We start from the raw sequence: 18,141 nt of genomic DNA, 5'->3' as shown, positions 1-18,141 counted from the left end.
TGATTGATGGACTGGTAGCTCAATGTTTCCCTTTTCAAAGCACCTCCATTGTGTTTTCATTAGTGGCTCTTACCACATGGCCCTTAGAACCGAGGGTACGCATTTCTCCACAATCCCTTCAGCATTTATTGTTTGCACCGTTTTCGCTAATGGCCATTCTGACTGCTGTGAGCTGATAGGTTTTTCTAATTTGGGTTTGCATGTCTTTAAAAATTCCTAAAATTCAACATTTTTCCACGCCTTTTCCTTTCTGTGAAAAAAAAAACAGAAAAAAGTATGAGTACCATATACGTCTTGAAATTGTCTTCTTGGAAGGTTGCCCTCTTTTGAATTTATTACTCAATTTTCGACCCCAGGCCTTTTTTGGAGGGCAGGTGTCATTTACAGAACTGCAACGTTGGTGAATATTTAGGGACCTTTAGCAATGGGTTTAAAGCTGCTGTTAAGGGAAACGGCCACAAGGAGGCAGCATTTCTCCGTTGTCAAATCTGGGTACTAGGGCAGCAGAGTCTTTCTGGAAGTCGTGTTCCTAGGTTGTAAATTAGAATGGAATGTGCTAGGAGAAACCCCCATTAGTGTATGTCTCATTACTTCTTTTTTTTTAAATTTTTTAATTGGGGTATAGATTAGAATATTATTTGTCCTAAGTTTACAATATCTGGTTCATTTGTACATTATATATGTCTATGCATGTACAGATCCTCTTCCCAGGTAAAATATTACAGAGTGTTCCGTAGACCTCCCTTGCTATAGGGTCGGTCTTTTTGATATACGTATATGATATGAATTTGTATCCATATAGTAACACTGATGTTAATTGATCCATTCCCCCCCACCTTTCCTTTTAGATGAGCATAGTTTGTTTTCTAAGTCTGTGAGTGTCTTTCTCTGTGGAAATAGGTTCATTTGTGTCAGTTATTAGATAACGCCTATAAGTGATATCATAGGATAGAGGTCTTTTGCTTTCCGACTTACCTCATGTCTTGTGATTATCTCCAGGCTCATCTGTGGTGCCTCAAAGAGCAGTGTTTCATTGTTTTCCATGGCTAAGATTCCATCGTGTACATGGACCACTACTTTTTATCCATTCACCTGTTGATGGACATTTTGGTAGCTTCACTGTCTTGGCTATTGTGAATGAGGCTGCAGTGCAGCTTTTGCAGCCTGTGTCTTCTCGATTCTGGTCTTCTCAGGTGACAGTCCCAGTGGTTCACCTGCTGGATTGAATGGTACCTCAATTTTTCCTTTTCAACGCAGCTCCTTTCTGTTCTCATTATTGGCTGTTACCCTTTCACATCTCACCAGCAAGTAGAGGGTACAGAGTTCTCTAAAACGCCTGCAGCCTTTATTGTTTGTAGACCTTTTGCTGATGGTCAGTCGACTGGGGAGAGTTGAAACCTTTTTGTAGATTAGATTGCATGAGTCTAATACTTCCTGAGGTTGAGCTTTTATCCATTTTCCTTTTCTTTAAAGAGAGTGAGTAAAACTTACCACCTCATACTATCTTCCTGAAAGATTTGCCTGTTTTGAATTTTTTTGTTCATTCCCCACCTCAGCACAATTTTGGAGGGCAGGTGTCCTTTACTGCCCCAAGTCCTTGTGAATGTTCAGTGACCATTAGCTGTGGGTTTAAAGCCGCTCTTGTGGGAAACGGCCGCAAGGCGGCAGCATTTCTCCTATACCAAATCTGGTTACTAGGGCAACAGAGCCTTAATGGAAGTCGTGTTGTAGGTTGTAAATTAGAATGGAATGTGCCAGGAAAAATCCCTTTATGTTTATGGCTCATTACTTCTTATGCGTATTTTTAACTCTTTTTTATTTTTTATCACAGCAAATTTGATTACAACGTTTTGTTTATTCTAGGTGTGCAAGATGTGGTTCTTTCACAAATATACATATATCTATTATTCGTCGGATCCTTTTTCCATGTAGATTATGAGAGAATATTGAGTAGTCCTCTCTTGGTATTCCGTAGGTATTTGGTGATTATATATTTCACATGTGTTTGTATATCTCTGTTAACCCCAATGTCGTAATGTATCTATTCCTCACACCTTTCCATTTGGTGAACCATAAGTTTAATGAACCTGTGATTGCCCTTCTCTGTGGAAATATCTTCATTGGTATCGAATTTTAGGTAACATCTATAAGTGATATGATAGGACCTGTGTCTTTCGCTTTCTCACTTACCACAAGTTGCGTGATTACTTCTAGACTCACCTATGGTGCTGCAAATGGCATTGTTTCATTCTTTCGCTAACTAATATTCCATCTCGACATGTAGCAGTTCTTCCTGGTCCACCCATCTGTTGGTGGACTTTTTGGTTACTTCCATGTCTTGGCTATTGTAATACTGTGCAGTGCACATTTGCCTGCCTGTGTCTTTCCAATTCTGTCTTCCTAGGTTATAGGTCCAGGAATGGGCCGGCTGGATCATACGGGAGCTCAATGTTTACCTTTTAAAGGCCCCTCCATTCTGTTCTCATTAGTGGCTCTTTCCAGGTTATGTCCCACTTAAAGTTCACGGTATGCATTTCTCCACAACACCTTCAGTATTTACTGTTTATAGATTTCTTGCTGATGGCGATTCTGACTGGTGTGAGCTGATACCAATTTGTGGTTGAATCTGCATGTGTGTCATATTCCGTTGAAATTGGCCTTTAAGGCATGTCCGTTTTATTTTTCAAACTGTGATTACAGCTTAGTTCTTCAAAGTGTTTGCTTCAAGTATGTGTCACATTTTAAAATGTTTTGGCCATTACTTCCCTCAAGACATTTTGAGGGCAGGTTTCACTTACAGCCCTGCAGTACTTGTTCATATGAAGTGACCATTAGCACAGGCTTTACAGCTGCTTTTGCAGGTAACGGCCAGAGGGCGGCATCCTTTCTACGATCCCCACTCTGGTAACTAGGGAAACAGACCTCCCGGCCAGCGGTGTTCCTCGCTGATAAATTAGAGTGGAATGTGCCCGGGTAAACCCACAGAAGCTGATATCTCCTTCCTTTTGTTTGTTTTTTTAAATTTAATTTATAGTTTTTATTGGAGAAATATTCCATTGTGTACATGGACCACTTCTTCTTGGTTCCTTCCTCTGATGATGGACATTTTCATTGCTTCCAAGTGATGGCTATAGTAAATATTGCTGGAGTGCAGGATTGCCAGCCTGTGACTTTTTGATTCTCATTTTCTCAGGAGATAGGCCCAGCAGTGGGTGTGATTGATGGACTGGTAGCTCAATGTTTCCCTTTTCAAAGCACCTCCATTGTGTTTTCATTAGTGGCTCTTACCACATGGCCCTTAGAACCGAGGGTACGCATTTCTCCACAATCCCTTCGGCATTTATTGTTTGCACCGTTTTCGCTAATGGCCATTCTGACTGCTGTGAGCTGATAGGTTTTTCTAATTTGGGTTTGCATGTCTTTAAAAATTCCTAAAATTCAACATTTTCCCACGCCTTTTCCTTTCTGTGAAAAAAAAACAGAAAAAAGTATGAGTACCATATACGTCTTGAATTTGTCTTCTTGGAAGGTTGCCCTCTTTTGAATTTATTACTCGATTTTCGACCCCAGGCCTTTTTTGGAGGGCAGGTGTCATTTACAGAACTGCAATGTTGGTGAATATTTAGGGACCTTTAGCAATGGGTTTAAAGCTGCTGTTAAGGGAAACGGCCACAAGGAGGCAGCATTTCTCCGTTGTCAAATCTGGGTACTAGGGCAGCAGAGTCTTTCTGGAAGTCGTGTTCCTAGGTTGTAAATTAGAATGGAATGTGCTAGGAGAAACCCCCATTAGTGTATGTCTCATTACTTCTTTTTTTTAAAATTTTTTAATTGGGGTATAGATTAGAATATTATTTGTCCTAGGTTTACAATATCTGGTTCATTTGTACATTATATATGTCTATGCATGTACAGATCCTCTTCCCAGGTAAAATATTACAGAGTGTTCCGTAGACCTCCCTTGCTATAGGGTCGGTCTTTTTGATATACGTATATGATATGAATTTGTATCCATATAGTAACACTGATGTTAATTGATCCATTCCCCCCCACCTTTCCTTTTAGATGAGCATAGTTTGTTTTCTAAGTCTGTGAGTGTCTTTCTCTGTGGAAATAGGTTCATTTGTGTCAGTTATTAGATAACGCCTATAAGTGATATCATAGGATAGAGGTCTTTTGCTTTCCGACTTACCTCATGTCTTGTGATTATCTCCAGGCTCATCTGTGGTGCCTCAAAGAGCAGTGTTTCATTGTTTTCCATGGCTAAGATTCCATCGTGTACATGGACCACTACTTTTTATCCATTCACCTGTTGATGGACATTTTGGTAGCTTCACTGTCTTGGCTATTGTGAATGAGGCTGCAGTGCAGCTTTTGCAGCCTGTGTCTTCTCGATTCTGGTCTTCTCAGGTGACAGACCCAGTGGTTCACCTGCTGGATTGAATGGTACCTCAATTTTTCCTTTTCAACGCAGCTCCTTTCTGTTCTCATTATTGGCTGTTACCCTTTCACATCTCACCAGCAAGTAGAGGGTACAGAGTTCTCTAAAACGCCTGCAGCCTTTATTGTTTGTAGACCTTTTGCTGATGGTCAGTCGACTGGGGAGAGTTGAAACCTTTTTGTAGATTAGATTGCATGAGTCTAATACTTCCTGAGGTTGAGCTTTTATCCATTTTCCTTTTCTTTAAAGAGAGTGAGTAAAACTTACCACCTCATACTATCTTCCTGAAAGATTTGCCTGTTTTGAATTTTTTTGTTCATTCCCCACCTCAGCACAATTTTGGAGGGCAGGTGTCCTTTACTGCCCCAAGTCCTTGTGAATGTTCAGTGACCATTAGCTGTGGGTTTAAAGCCGCTCTTGTGGGAAACGGCCGCAAGGTGGCAGCATTTCTCCTTTACCAAATCTGGTTACTAGGGCAACAGAGCCTTAATGGAAGTCGTGTTGTAGGTTGTAAATTAGAATGGAATGTGCCAGGAAAAAGCCCTTTATGTTTATGGCTCATTACTTCTTATGCGTATTTTTAACTCTTTTTTATTTTTTATCACAGCAAATTTGATTACAACGTTTTGTTTACTCTAGGTGTGCAAGATGTGGTTCTTTCACAAATATACATATATCTATTATTCGTCGGATCCTTTTTCCATGTAGATTATGAGAGAATATTGGGTAGTCCTCTCTTGGTATTCCGTAGGTATTTGGTGATTATATATTTCACATGTGTTTGTATATCTCTGTTAACCCCAATGTCGTAATGTATCTACTCCTCACACCTTTCCATTTGGTGAACCATACGTTTAATGAACCTGTGATTGCCCTTCTCTGTGGAAATATCTTCATTGGTATCGAATTTTAGGTAACACCTATAAGTGATATGATAGGACCTGTGTCTTTCGCTTTCTCACTTACCACAAGTTGCGTGATTACTTCTAGACTCACCTATGGTGCTGCAAATGGCATTGTTTCATTCTTTCGCTAACTAATATTCCATCTCGACATGTAGCAGTTCTTCCTGGTCCACCCATCTTTTGGTGGACTTTTTGGTTACTTCCATGTCTTGGCTATTGTAATACTGTGCAGTGCACATTTGCCTGCCTGTGTCTTTCCAATTCTGTCTTCCTAGGTTATAGGTCCAGGAATGGGCCGGCTGGATCATACGGGAGCTCAATGTTTACCTTTTAAAGGCCCCTCCATTCTGTTCTCATTAGTGGCTCTTTCCAGGTTATGTCCCACTTAAAGTTCACGGTATGCATTTCTCCACAACACCTTCAGTATTTACTGTTTATAGATTTCTTGCTGATGGCGATTCTGACTGGTGTGAGCTGATACCAATTTGTGGTTGAATCTGCATATGTGTCATATTCCGTTGAAATTGGCCTTTAAGGCATGTCCGTTTTATTTTTCAAACTGTGATTACAGCTTAGTTCTTCAAAGTGTTTGCTTCAAGTATGTGTCACATTTTAAAATGTTTTGGCCATTACTTCCCTCAAGACATTTTGAGGGCAGGTTTCACTTACAGCCCTGCAGTATTTGTTCATATGAAGTGACCATTAGCACAGGCTTTACAGCTGCTTTTGCAGGTAACGGCCAGAGGGCGGCATCCTTTCTACGATCCCCACTCTGGTAACTAGGGAAACAGACCTCCCGGCCAGCGGTGTTCCTCGCTGATAAATTAGAGTGGAATGTGCCCGGGTAAACCCACAGAAGCTGATATCTCCTTCCTTTTGTTTGTTTTTTTAAATTTAATTTATAGTTTTTATTGGAGAAATATTCCATTGTGTACATGGACCACTTCTTCTTGGTTCCTTCCTCTGATGATGGACATTTTCATTGCTTCCAAGTGATGGCTATAGTAAATATTGCTGGAGTGCAGGATTGCCAGCCTGTGACTTTTTGATTCTCATTTTCTCAGGAGATAGGCCCAGCAGTGGGTGTGATTGATGGACTGGTAGCTCAATGTTTCCCTTTTCAAAGCACCTCCATTGTGTTTTCATTAGTGGCTCTTACCACATGGCCCTTAGAACCGAGGGTACGCATTTCTCCACAATCCCTTCGGCATTTATTGTTTGCACCGTTTTCGCTAATGGCCATTCTGACTGCTGTGAGCTGATAGGTTTTTCTAATTTGGGTTTGCATGTCTTTAAAAATTCCTAAAATTCAACATTTTCCCACGCCTTTTCCTTTCTGTGAAAAAAAAACAGAAAAAAGTATGAGTACCATATACGTCTTGAATTTGTCTTCTTGGAAGGTTGCCCTCTTTTGAATTTATTACTCGATTTTCGACCCCAGGCCTTTTTTGGAGGGCAGGTGTCATTTACAGAACTGCAATGTTGGTGAATATTTAGGGACCTTTAGCAATGGGTTTAAAGCTGCTGTTAAGGGAAACGGCCACAAGGAGGCAGCATTTCTCCGTTGTCAAATCTGGGTACTAGGGCAGCAGAGTCTTTCTGGAAGTCGTGTTCCTAGGTTGTAAATTAGAATGGAATGTGCTAGGAGAAACCCCCATTAGTGTATGTCTCATTACTTCTTTTTTTTAAAATTTTTTAATTGGGGTATAGATTAGAATATTATTTGTCCTAGGTTTACAATATCTGGTTCATTTGTACATTATATATGTCTATGCATGTACAGATCCTCTTCCCAGGTAAAATATTACAGAGTGTTCCGTAGACCTCCCTTGCTATAGGGTCGGTCTTTTTGATATACGTATATGATATGAATTTGTATCCATATAGTAACACTGATGTTAATTGATCCATTCCCCCCCACCTTTCCTTTTAGATGAGCATAGTTTGTTTTCTAAGTCTGTGAGTGTCTTTCTCTGTGGAAATAGGTTCATTTGTGTCAGTTATTAGATAACGCCTATAAGTGATATCATAGGATAGAGGTCTTTTGCTTTCCGACTTACCTCATGTCTTGTGATTATCTCCAGGCTCATCTGTGGTGCCTCAAAGAGCAGTGTTTCATTGTTTTCCATGGCTAAGATTCCATCGTGTACATGGACCACTACTTTTTATCCATTCACCTGTTGATGGACATTTTGGTAGCTTCACTGTCTTGGCTATTGTGAATGAGGCTGCAGTGCAGCTTTTGCAGCCTGTGTCTTCTCGATTCTGGTCTTCTCAGGTGACAGACCCAGTGGTTCACCTGCTGGATTGAATGGTACCTCAATTTTTCCTTTTCAACGCAGCTCCTTTCTGTTCTCATTATTGGCTGTTACCCTTTCACATCTCACCAGCAAGTAGAGGGTACAGAGTTCTCTAAAACGCCTGCAGCCTTTATTGTTTGTAGACCTTTTGCTGATGGTCAGTCGACTGGGGAGAGTTGAAACCTTTCTGTAGATTAGATTGCATGAGTCTAATACTTCCTGAGGTTGAGCTTTTATCCATTTTCCTTTTCTTTAAAGAGAGTGAGTAAAACTTACCACCTCATACTATCTTCCTGAAAGATTTGCCTGTTTTGAATTTTTTTGTTCATTCCCCACCTCAGCACAATTTTGGAGGGCAGGTGTCCTTTACTGCCCCAAGTCCTTGTGAATGTTCAGTGACCATTAGCTGTGGGTTTAAAGCCGCTCTTGTGGGAAACGGCCGCAAGGTGGCAGCATTTCTCCTTTACCAAATCTGGTTACTAGGGCAACAGAGCCTTAATGGAAGTCGTGTTGTAGGTTGTAAATTAGAATGGAATGTGCCAGGAAAAAGCCCTTTATGTTTATGGCTCATTACTTCTTATGCGTATTTTTAACTCTTTTTTATTTTTTATCACAGCAAATTTGATTACAACGTTTTGTTTACTCTAGGTGTGCAAGATGTGGTTCTTTCACAAATATACATATATCTATTATTCGTCGGATCCTTTTTCCATGTAGATTATGAGAGAATATTGGGTAGTCCTCTCTTGGTATTCCGTAGGTATTTGGTGATTATATATTTCACATGTGTTTGTATATCTCTGTTAACCCCAATGTCGTAATGTATCTACTCCTCACACCTTTCCATTTGGTGAACCATACGTTTAATGAACCTGTGATTGCCCTTCTCTGTGGAAATATCTTCATTGGTATCGAATTTTAGGTAACACCTATAAGTGATATGATAGGACCTGTGTCTTTCGCTTTCTCACTTACCACAAGTTGCGTGATTACTTCTAGACTCACCTATGGTGCTGCAAATGGCATTGTTTCATTCTTTCGCTAACTAATATTCCATCTCGACATGTAGCAGTTCTTCCTGGTCCACCCATCTTTTGGTGGACTTTTTGGTTACTTCCATGTCTTGGCTATTGTAATACTGTGCAGTGCACATTTGCCTGCCTGTGTCTTTCCAATTCTGTCTTCCTAGGTTATAGGTCCAGGAATGGGCCGGCTGGATCATACGGGAGCTCAATGTTTACCTTTTAAAGGCCCCTCCATTCTGTTCTCATTAGTGGCTCTTTCCAGGTTATGTCCCTCTTAAAGTTCACGGTATGCATTTCTCCACAACACCTTCAGCATTTATTTTTTATACATTTCTTGCTGATGGTGATTCTGACTGGTGTGAGCTAATACCTCTTTGTGGTTGAATTTGCATGTGTGTCATATTCCGTTGAAATTGGCCTTTAAGGCATGTCCGTTTTATTTTTCAAACTGTGATTACAGCTTAGTTCTTCAAAGTGTTTGCTTCAAGTATGTGTCACGTTTTAAAATGTTTTGGCCATTACTTCCCTCAAGACACTTTGAGGGCAGTTTTCACTTACAGCCCTGCAGTACTTGTTCATATGAAGTGACCATTAGCACAGGCTTTACAGCTGCTTTTGCAGGTAACGGCCAGAGGGCGGCATCCTTTCTACGTTCCCCACTCTGGTAACTAGGGAAACAGACCTCCCGGCCAGCGGTGTTCCTCGCTGATAAATTAGAGAGGAATGTGCCCGGGTAAACCCACAGAAGCTGATATCTCCTTCCTTTTGTTTGTTTTTTAAATTTAATTTATAGTTTTTATTGGAGAAATATTCCATTGTGTACATGGACCACTTCTTCTTGGTTCCTTCCTCTGATGATGGACATTTTCATTGCTTCCAAGTGATGGCTATAGTAAATATTGCTGGAGTGCAGGATTGCCAGCCTGTGACTTTTTGATTCTCATTTCCTCAGGAGATAGGCCCAGCAGTGGGTGTGATTGATGGACTGGTAGCTCAATGTTTCCCTTTTCAAAGCACCTCCATTGTGTTTTCATTAGTGGCTCTTACCACATGGCCCTTAGAACCGAGGGTACGCATTTCTCCACAATCCCTTCAGCATTTATTGTTTGCACCGTTTTCGCTAATGGCCATTCTGACTGCTGTGAGCTGATAGGTTTTTCTAATTTGGGTTTGCATGTCTTTAAAAATTCCTAAAATTCAACATTTTTCCACGCCTTTTCCTTTCTGTGAAAAAAAAAACAGAAAAAAGTATGAGTACCATATACGTCTTGAAATTGTCTTCTTGGAAGGTTGCCCTCTTTTGAATTTATTACTCGATTTTCGACCCCAGGCCTTTTTTGGAGGGCAGGTGTCATTTACAGAACTGCAACGTTGGTGAATATTTAGGGACCTTTAGCAATGGGTTTAAAGCTGCTGTTAAGGGAAACGGCCACAAGGAGGCAGCATTTCTCCGTTGTCAAATCTGGGTACGAGGGCAGCAGAGTCTTTCTGGAAGTCGTGTTCCTAGGTTGTAAATTAGAATGGAATGTGCTAGGAGAAACCCCCATTAGTGTATGTCTCATTACTTCTTTTTTTTTTAATTTTTTAATTGGGGTATAGATTAGAATATTATTTGTCCTAAGTTTACAATATCTGGTTCATTTGTACATTATATATGTCTATGCATGTACAGATCCTCTTCCCATGTAAAATATTACAGAGTGTTCCGTAGACCTCCTTTGCTATATGGTCGGTCTTTTTGATATACGTATATGATATGAATTTGTATCCATATAGTAACACTGATGTTAATTGATCCATTCCCCCCACCTTTCCTTTTGGATGAGCATAGTTTGTTTTCTAAGTCTGTGAGTGTCTTTCTCTGTGGAAATAGGTTCATTTGTGTCCGTTATTAGATAACGCCTATAAGTGATATCATAGGATAGAGGTCTTTTGCTTTCCGACTTACCTCATGTCTTGTGATTATCTCCAGGCTCATCTGTGGTGCCTCAAAGAGCAGTGTTTCATTGTTTTCCATGGCTGAGATTCCATCGTGTACATGGACCACTACTTTTTATCCATTCACCTGTTGATGGACATTTTGGTAGCTTCACTGTCTTGGCTATTGTGAATGAGGCTGCAGTGCAGCTTTTGCAGCCTGTGTCTTCTCGATTCTGGTCTTCTCAGGTGACAGACCCAGTGGTTCACCTGCTGGATTGAATGGTACCTCAATTTTTACTTTTCAACGCAGCTCCTTTCTGTTCTCATTATTGGCTGTTACCCTTTCACATCTCACCAGCAAGTAGAGGGTACAGAGTTCTCTAAAACGCCTGCAGCCTTTATTGTTTGTAGACCTTTTGCTGATGGTCAGTCGACTGGGGAGAGTTGAAACCTTTTTGTAGATTAGATTGCATGAGTCTAATACTTCCTGAGGTTGAGCTTTTATCCATTTTCCTTTTCTTTAAAGAGAGTGAGTAAAACTTACCACCTCATACTATCTTCCTGAAAGATTTGCCTGTTTTGAATTTTTTTGTTCATTCCCCACCTCAGCACAATTTTGGAGGGCAGGTGTCCTTTACTGCCCCAAGTCCTTGTGAATGTTCAGTGACCATTAGCTGTGGGTTTAAAGCCGCTCTTGTGGGAAACGGCCGCAAGGTGGCAGCATTTCTCCTTTACCAAATCTGGTTACTAGGGCAACAGAGCCTTAATGGAAGTCGTGTTGTAGGTTGTAAATTAGAATGGAATGTGCCAGGAAAAAGCCCTTTATGTTTATGGCTCATTACTTCTTATGCGTATTTTTAACTTTTTTATTTTTTATCACAGCAAATTTGATTACAACGTTTTGTTTATTCTAGGTGTGCAAGATGTGGTTCTTTCACAAATATACATATATCTATTAGTCGTCGGATCCTTGTTCCATGTAGATTATGAGAGAATATTGGGTAGTCCTCTCTTGGTATTCCGTAGGTATTTGGTGATTATATATTTCACATGTGTTTGTATATCTCTGTTAACCCCAATGTCGGAATGTATCTACTCCTCACACCTTTCCATTTGGTGAACCATAAGTTTAATGAACCTGTGATTGCCCTTCTCTGTGGAAATATCTTCATTGGTATCGAATTTTAGGTAACACCTATAAGTGATATGATAGGACCTGTGTCTTTCGCTTTCTCACTTACCACAAGTTGCGTGATTACTTCTAGACTCACCTATGGTGCTGCAAATGGCACTGTTTCATTCTTTCGCTAACTAATATTCCATCTCGACATGTAGCAGTTCTTCCTGGTCCACCCATCTGTTGGTGGACTTTTTGGTTACTTCCATATCTTGGCTATTGTAATACTGTGCAGTGCACATTTGTCTGCCTGTGTCTTTCCAATTCTGTCTTCCTAGGTTATAGGTCCAGGAATGGGCCGGCTGGATCATACGGGAGCTCAATGTTTACCTTTTAAAGGCCCCTCCATTCTGTTCTCATTAGTGGCTCTTTCCAGGTTATGTCCCTCTTAAAGTTCACGGTATGCATTTCTCCACAACACCTTCAGCATTTACTGTTTATAGATTTCTTGCTGATGGCGATTCTGACTGGTGTGAGCTAATACCTCTTTGTGGTTGAATTTGCATGTGTGTCATATTCCGTTGAAATTGACCTTTAAGGCATGTCCGTTTTATTTTTCAAACTGTGATTACAGCTTAGTTCTTCAAAGTGTTTGCTTCAAGTATGTGTCACGTTTTAAAATGTTTTGGCCATTACTTCCCTCAAGACACTTTGAGGGCAGGTTTCACTTACAGCCCTGCAGTACTTGTTCATATGAAGTGACCATTAGCACAGGCTTTACAGCTGCTTTTGCAGGTAACGGCCAGAGGGCGGCATCCTTTCTACGTTCCCCACTCTGGTAACTAGGGAAACAGACCTCCCGGCCAGCGGTGTTCCTCGCTGATAAATTAGAGTGGAATGTGCCCGGGTAAACCCACAGAAGCTGATATCTCCTTCCTTTTGTTTGTTTTTTAAATTTAATTTATAGTTTTTATTGGAGAAATATTCCATTGTGTACATGGACCACTTCTTCTTGGTTCCTTCCTCTGATGATGGACATTTTCATTGCTTCCAAGTGATGGCTATAGTAAATATTGCTGGAGTGCAGGATTGCCAGCCTGTGACTTTTTGATTCTCATTTCCTCAGGAGATAGGCCCAGCAGTGGGTGTGATTGATGGACTGGTAGCTCAATGTTTCCCTTTTCAAAGCACCTCCATTGTGTTTTCATTAGTGGCTCTTACCACATGGCCCTTAGAACCGAGGGTACGCATTTCTCCACAATCCCTTCAGCATTTATTGTTTGCACCGTTTTCGCTAATGGCCATTCTGACTGCTGTGAGCTGATAGGTTTTTCTAATTTGGGTTTGCATGTCTTTAAAAATTCCTAAAATTCAACATTTTTCCACGCCTTTTCCTTTCTGTGAAAAAAAAAAACAGAAAAAAGTATGAGTACCATATACGTCTTGAAATTGTCTTCTTGGAAGGTTGCCCTCTTTTGAATTTATTACTCGATTTTCGACCCCAGGCCTTTTTTGGAGGGCAGGTGTCATTTACAGAACTGCAACGTTGGTGAATATTTAGGGACCTTTAGCAATGGGTTTAAAGCTGCTGTTAAGGGAAACGGCCACAAGGAGGCAGCATTTCTCCGTTGTCAAATCTGGGTACGAGGGCAGCAGAGTCTTTCTGGAAGTCGTGTTCCTAGGTTGTAAATTAGAATGGAATGTGCTAGGAGAAACCCCCATTAGTGTATGTCTCATTACTTCTTTTTTTTTTAATTTTTTAATTGGGGTATAGATTAGAATATTATTTGTCCTAAGTTTACAATATCTGGTTCATTTGTACATTATATATGTCTATGCATGTACAGATCCTCTTCCCATGTAAAATATTACAGAGTGTTCCGTAGACCTCCTTTGCTATATGGTCGGTCTTTTTGATATACGTATATGATATGAATTTGTATCCATATAGTAACACTGATGTTAATTGATCCATTCCCCCCACCTTTCCTTTTGGATGAGCATAGTTTGTTTTCTAAGTCTGTGAGTGTCTTTCTCTGTGGAAATAGGTTCATTTGTGTCCGTTATTAGATAACGCTTATAAGTGATATCATAGGATAGAGGTCTTTTGCTTTCCGACTTACCTCATGTCTTGTGATTATCTCCAGGCTCATCTGTGGTGCCTCAAAGAGCAGTGTTTCATTGTTTTCCATGGCTGAGATTCCATCGTGTACATGGACCACTACTTTTTATCCATTCACCTGTTGATGGACATTTTGGTAGCTTCACTGTCTTGGCTATTGTGAATGAGGCTGCAGTGCAGCTTTTGCAGCCTGTGTCTTCTCGATTCTGGTCTTCTCAGGTGACAGACCCAGTGGTTCACCTGCTGGATTGAATGGTACCTCAATTTTTACTTTTCAACGCAGCTCCTTTCTGTTCTCATTAGTGGCTGTTACCCTTTCACATCTCACCAGCAAGTAGAGGGTACAGAGTTCTCTAAAACGCCTGCAGCCTTTATTGTTTGTAGACCTTTTGCTGATGGTCAGTCGACTGGGGAGAGTTGAAACCTTTTTGTAGATTAGATTGCATGAGTCTAATACTTCCTGAGGTTGAGCTTTTATCCATTTTCCTTTTCTTTAAAGAGAGTGAGTAAAACTTACCACCTGATACTATCTTCCTGAAAGATTTGCCTGTTTTGAATTTTTTTGTTCATTCCCCACCTCAGCACAATTTTGGAGGGCAGGTGTCCTTTACTGCCCCAAGTCCTTGTGAATGTTCAGTGACCATTAGCTGTGGGTTTAAAGCCGCTCTTGTGGGAAACGGCCGCAAGGTGGCAGCATTTCTCCTTTACCAAATCTGGTTACTAGGGCAACAGAGCCTTAATGGAAGTCGTGTTGTAGGTTGTAAATTAGAATGGAATGTGCCAGGAAAAAGCCCTTTATGTTTATGGCTCATTACTTCTTATGCGTATTTTTAACTCTTTTTTATTTTTTATCACAGCAAATTTGATTACAACGTTTTGTTTATTCTAGGTGTGCAAGATGTGGTTCTTTCACAAATATACATATATCTATTAGTCGTCGGATCCTTGTTCCATGTAGATTATGAGAGAATATTGGGTAGTCCTCTCTTGGTATTCCGTAGGTATTTGGTGATTATATATTTCACATGTGTTTGTATATCTCTGTTAACCCCAATGTCGGAATGTATCTACTCCTCACACCTTTCCATTTGGTGAACCATAAGTTTAATGAACCTGTGATTGCCCTTCTCTGTGGAAATATCTTCATTGGTATCGAATTTTAGGTAACACCTATAAGTGATATGATAGGACCTGTGTCTTTCGCTTTCTCACTTACCACAAGTTGCGTGATTACTTCTAGACTCACCTATGGTGCTGCAAATGGCACTGTTTCATTCTTTCGCTAACTAATATTCCATCTCGACATGTAGCAGTTCTTCCTGGTCCACCCATCTGTTGGTGGACTTTTTGGTTACTTCCATATCTTGGCTATTGTAATACTGTGCAGTGCACATTTGTCTGCCTGTGTCTTTCCAATTCTGTCTTCCTAGGTTATAGGTCCAGGAATGGGCCGGCTGGATCATACGGGAGCTCAATGTTTACCTTTTAAAGGCCCCTCCATTCTGTTCTCATTAGTGGCTCTTTCCAGGTTATGTCCCTCTTAAAGTTCACGGTATGCATTTCTCCACAACACCTTCAGCATTTACTGTTTATAGATTTCTTGCTGATGGCGATTCTGACTGGTGTGAGCTAATACCTCTTTGTGGTTGAATTTGCATGTGTGTCATATTCCGTTGAAATTGACCTTTAAGGCATGTCCGTTTTATTTTTCAAACTGTGATTACAGCTTAGTTCTTCAAAGTGTTTGCTTCAAGTATGTGTCACGTTTTAAAATGTTTTGGCCATTACTTCCCTCAAGACACTTTGAGGGCAGGTTTCACTTACAGCCCTGCAGTACTTGTTCATATGAAGTGACCATTAGCACAGGCTTTACAGCTGCTTTTGCAGGTAACGGCCAGAGGGCGGCATCCTTTCTACGTTCCCCACTCTGGTAACTAGGGAAACAGACCTCCCGGCCAGCGGTGTTCCTCGCTGATAAATTAGAGTGGAATGTGCCCGGGTAAACCCACAGAAGCTGATATCTCCTTCCTTTTGTTTGTTTTTTAAATTTAATTTATAGTTTTTATTGGAGAAATATTCCATTGTGTACATGGACCACTTCTTCTTGGTTCCTTCCTCTGATGATGGACATTTTCATTGCTTCCAAGTGATGGCTATAGTAAATATTGCTGGAGTGCAGGATTGCCAGCCTGTGACTTTTTGATTCTCATTTCCTCAGGAGATAGGCCCAGCAGTGGGTGTGATTGATGGACTGGTAGCTCAATGTTTCCCTTTTCAAAGCACCTCCATTGTGTTTTCATTAGTGGCTCTTACCACATGGCCCTTAGAACCGAGGGTACGCATTTCTCCACAATCCCTTCAGCATTTATTGTTTGCACCGTTTTCGCTAATGGCCATTCTGACTGCTGTGAGCTGATAGGTTTTTCTAATTTGGGTTTGCATGTCTTTAAAAATTCCTAAAATTCAACATTTTTCCACGCCTTTTCCTTTCTGTGAAAAAAAAAAACAGAAAAAAGTATGAGTACCATATACGTCTTGAAATTGTCTTCTTGGAAGGTTGCCCTCTTTTGAATTTATTACTCGATTTTCGACCCCAGGCCTTTTTTGGAGGGCAGGTGTCATTTACAGAACTGCAACGTTGGTGAATATTTAGGGACCTTTAGCAATGGGTTTAAAGCTGCTGTTAAGGGAAACGGCCACAAGGAGGCAGCATTTCTCCGTTGTCAAATCTGGGTACGAGGGCAGCAGAGTCTTTCTGGAAGTCGTGTTCCTAGGTTGTAAATTAGAATGGAATGTGCTAGGAGAAACCCCCATTAGTGTATGTCTCATTACTTCTTTTTTTTTTAATTTTTTAATTGGGGTATAGATTAGAATATTATTTGTCCTAAGTTTACAATATCTGGTTCATTTGTACATTATATATGTCTATGCATGTACAGATCCTCTTCCCATGTAAAATATTACAGAGTGTTCCGTAGACCTCCTTTGCTATATGGTCGGTCTTTTTGATATACGTATATGATATGAATTTGTATCCATATAGTAACACTGATGTTAATTGATCCATTCCCCCCACCTTTCCTTTTGGATGAGCATAGTTTGTTTTCTAAGTCTGTGAGTGTCTTTCTCTGTGGAAATAGGTTCATTTGTGTCCGTTATTAGATAACGCTTATAAGTGATATCATAGGATAGAGGTCTTTTGCTTTCCGACTTACCTCATGTCTTGTGATTATCTCCAGGCTCATCTGTGGTGCCTCAAAGAGCAGTGTTTCATTGTTTTCCATGGCTGAGATTCCATCGTGTACATGGACCACTACTTTTTATCCATTCACCTGTTGATGGACATTTTGGTAGCTTCACTGTCTTGGCTATTGTGAATGAGGCTGCAGTGCAGCTTTTGCAGCCTGTGTCTTCTCGATTCTGGTCTTCTCAGGTGACAGACCCAGTGGTTCACCTGCTGGATTGAATGGTACCTCAATTTTTACTTTTCAACGCAGCTCCTTTCTGTTCTCATTAGTGGCTGTTACCCTTTCACATCTCACCAGCAAGTAGAGGGTACAGAGTTCTCTAAAACGCCTGCAGCCTTTATTGTTTGTAGACCTTTTGCTGATGGTCAGTCGACTGGGGAGAGTTGAAACCTTTTTGTAGATTAGATTGCATGAGTCTAATACTTCCTGAGGTTGAGCTTTTATCCATTTTCCTTTTCTTTAAAGAGAGTGAGTAAAACTTACCACCTGATACTATCTTCCTGAAAGATTTGCCTGTTTTGAATTTTTTTGTTCATTCCCCACCTCAGCACAATTTTGGAGGGCAGGTGTCCTTTACTGCCCCAAGTCCTTGTGAATGTTCAGTGACCATTAGCTGTGGGTTTAAAGCCGCTCTTGTGGGAAACGGCCGCAAGGTGGCAGCATTTCTCCTTTACCAAATCTGGTTACTAGGGCAACAGAGCCTTAATGGAAGTCGTGTTGTAGGTTGTAAATTAGAATGGAATGTGCCAGGAAAAAGCCCTTTATGTTTATGGCTCATTACTTCTTATGCGTATTTTTAACTCTTTTTTATTTTTTATCACAGCAAATTTGATTACAACGTTTTGTTTATTCTAGGTGTGCAAGATGTGGTTCTTTCACAAATATACATATATCTATTAGTCGTCGGATCCTTGTTCCATGTAGATTATGAGAGAATATTGGGTAGTCCTCTCTTGGTATTCCGTAGGTATTTGGTGATTATATATTTCACATGTGTTTGTATATCTCTGTTAACCCCAATGTCGGAATGTATCTACTCCTCACACCTTTCCATTTGGTGAACCAT

Source organism: Eubalaena glacialis, chromosome 5, assembly GCF_028564815.1.
Source record: "Eubalaena glacialis isolate mEubGla1 chromosome 5, mEubGla1.1.hap2.+ XY, whole genome shotgun sequence".
NCBI classification, from domain to species: domain Eukaryota; kingdom Metazoa; phylum Chordata; class Mammalia; order Artiodactyla; family Balaenidae; genus Eubalaena; species Eubalaena glacialis.
This window is presented reverse-complemented; position numbering follows the sequence as displayed.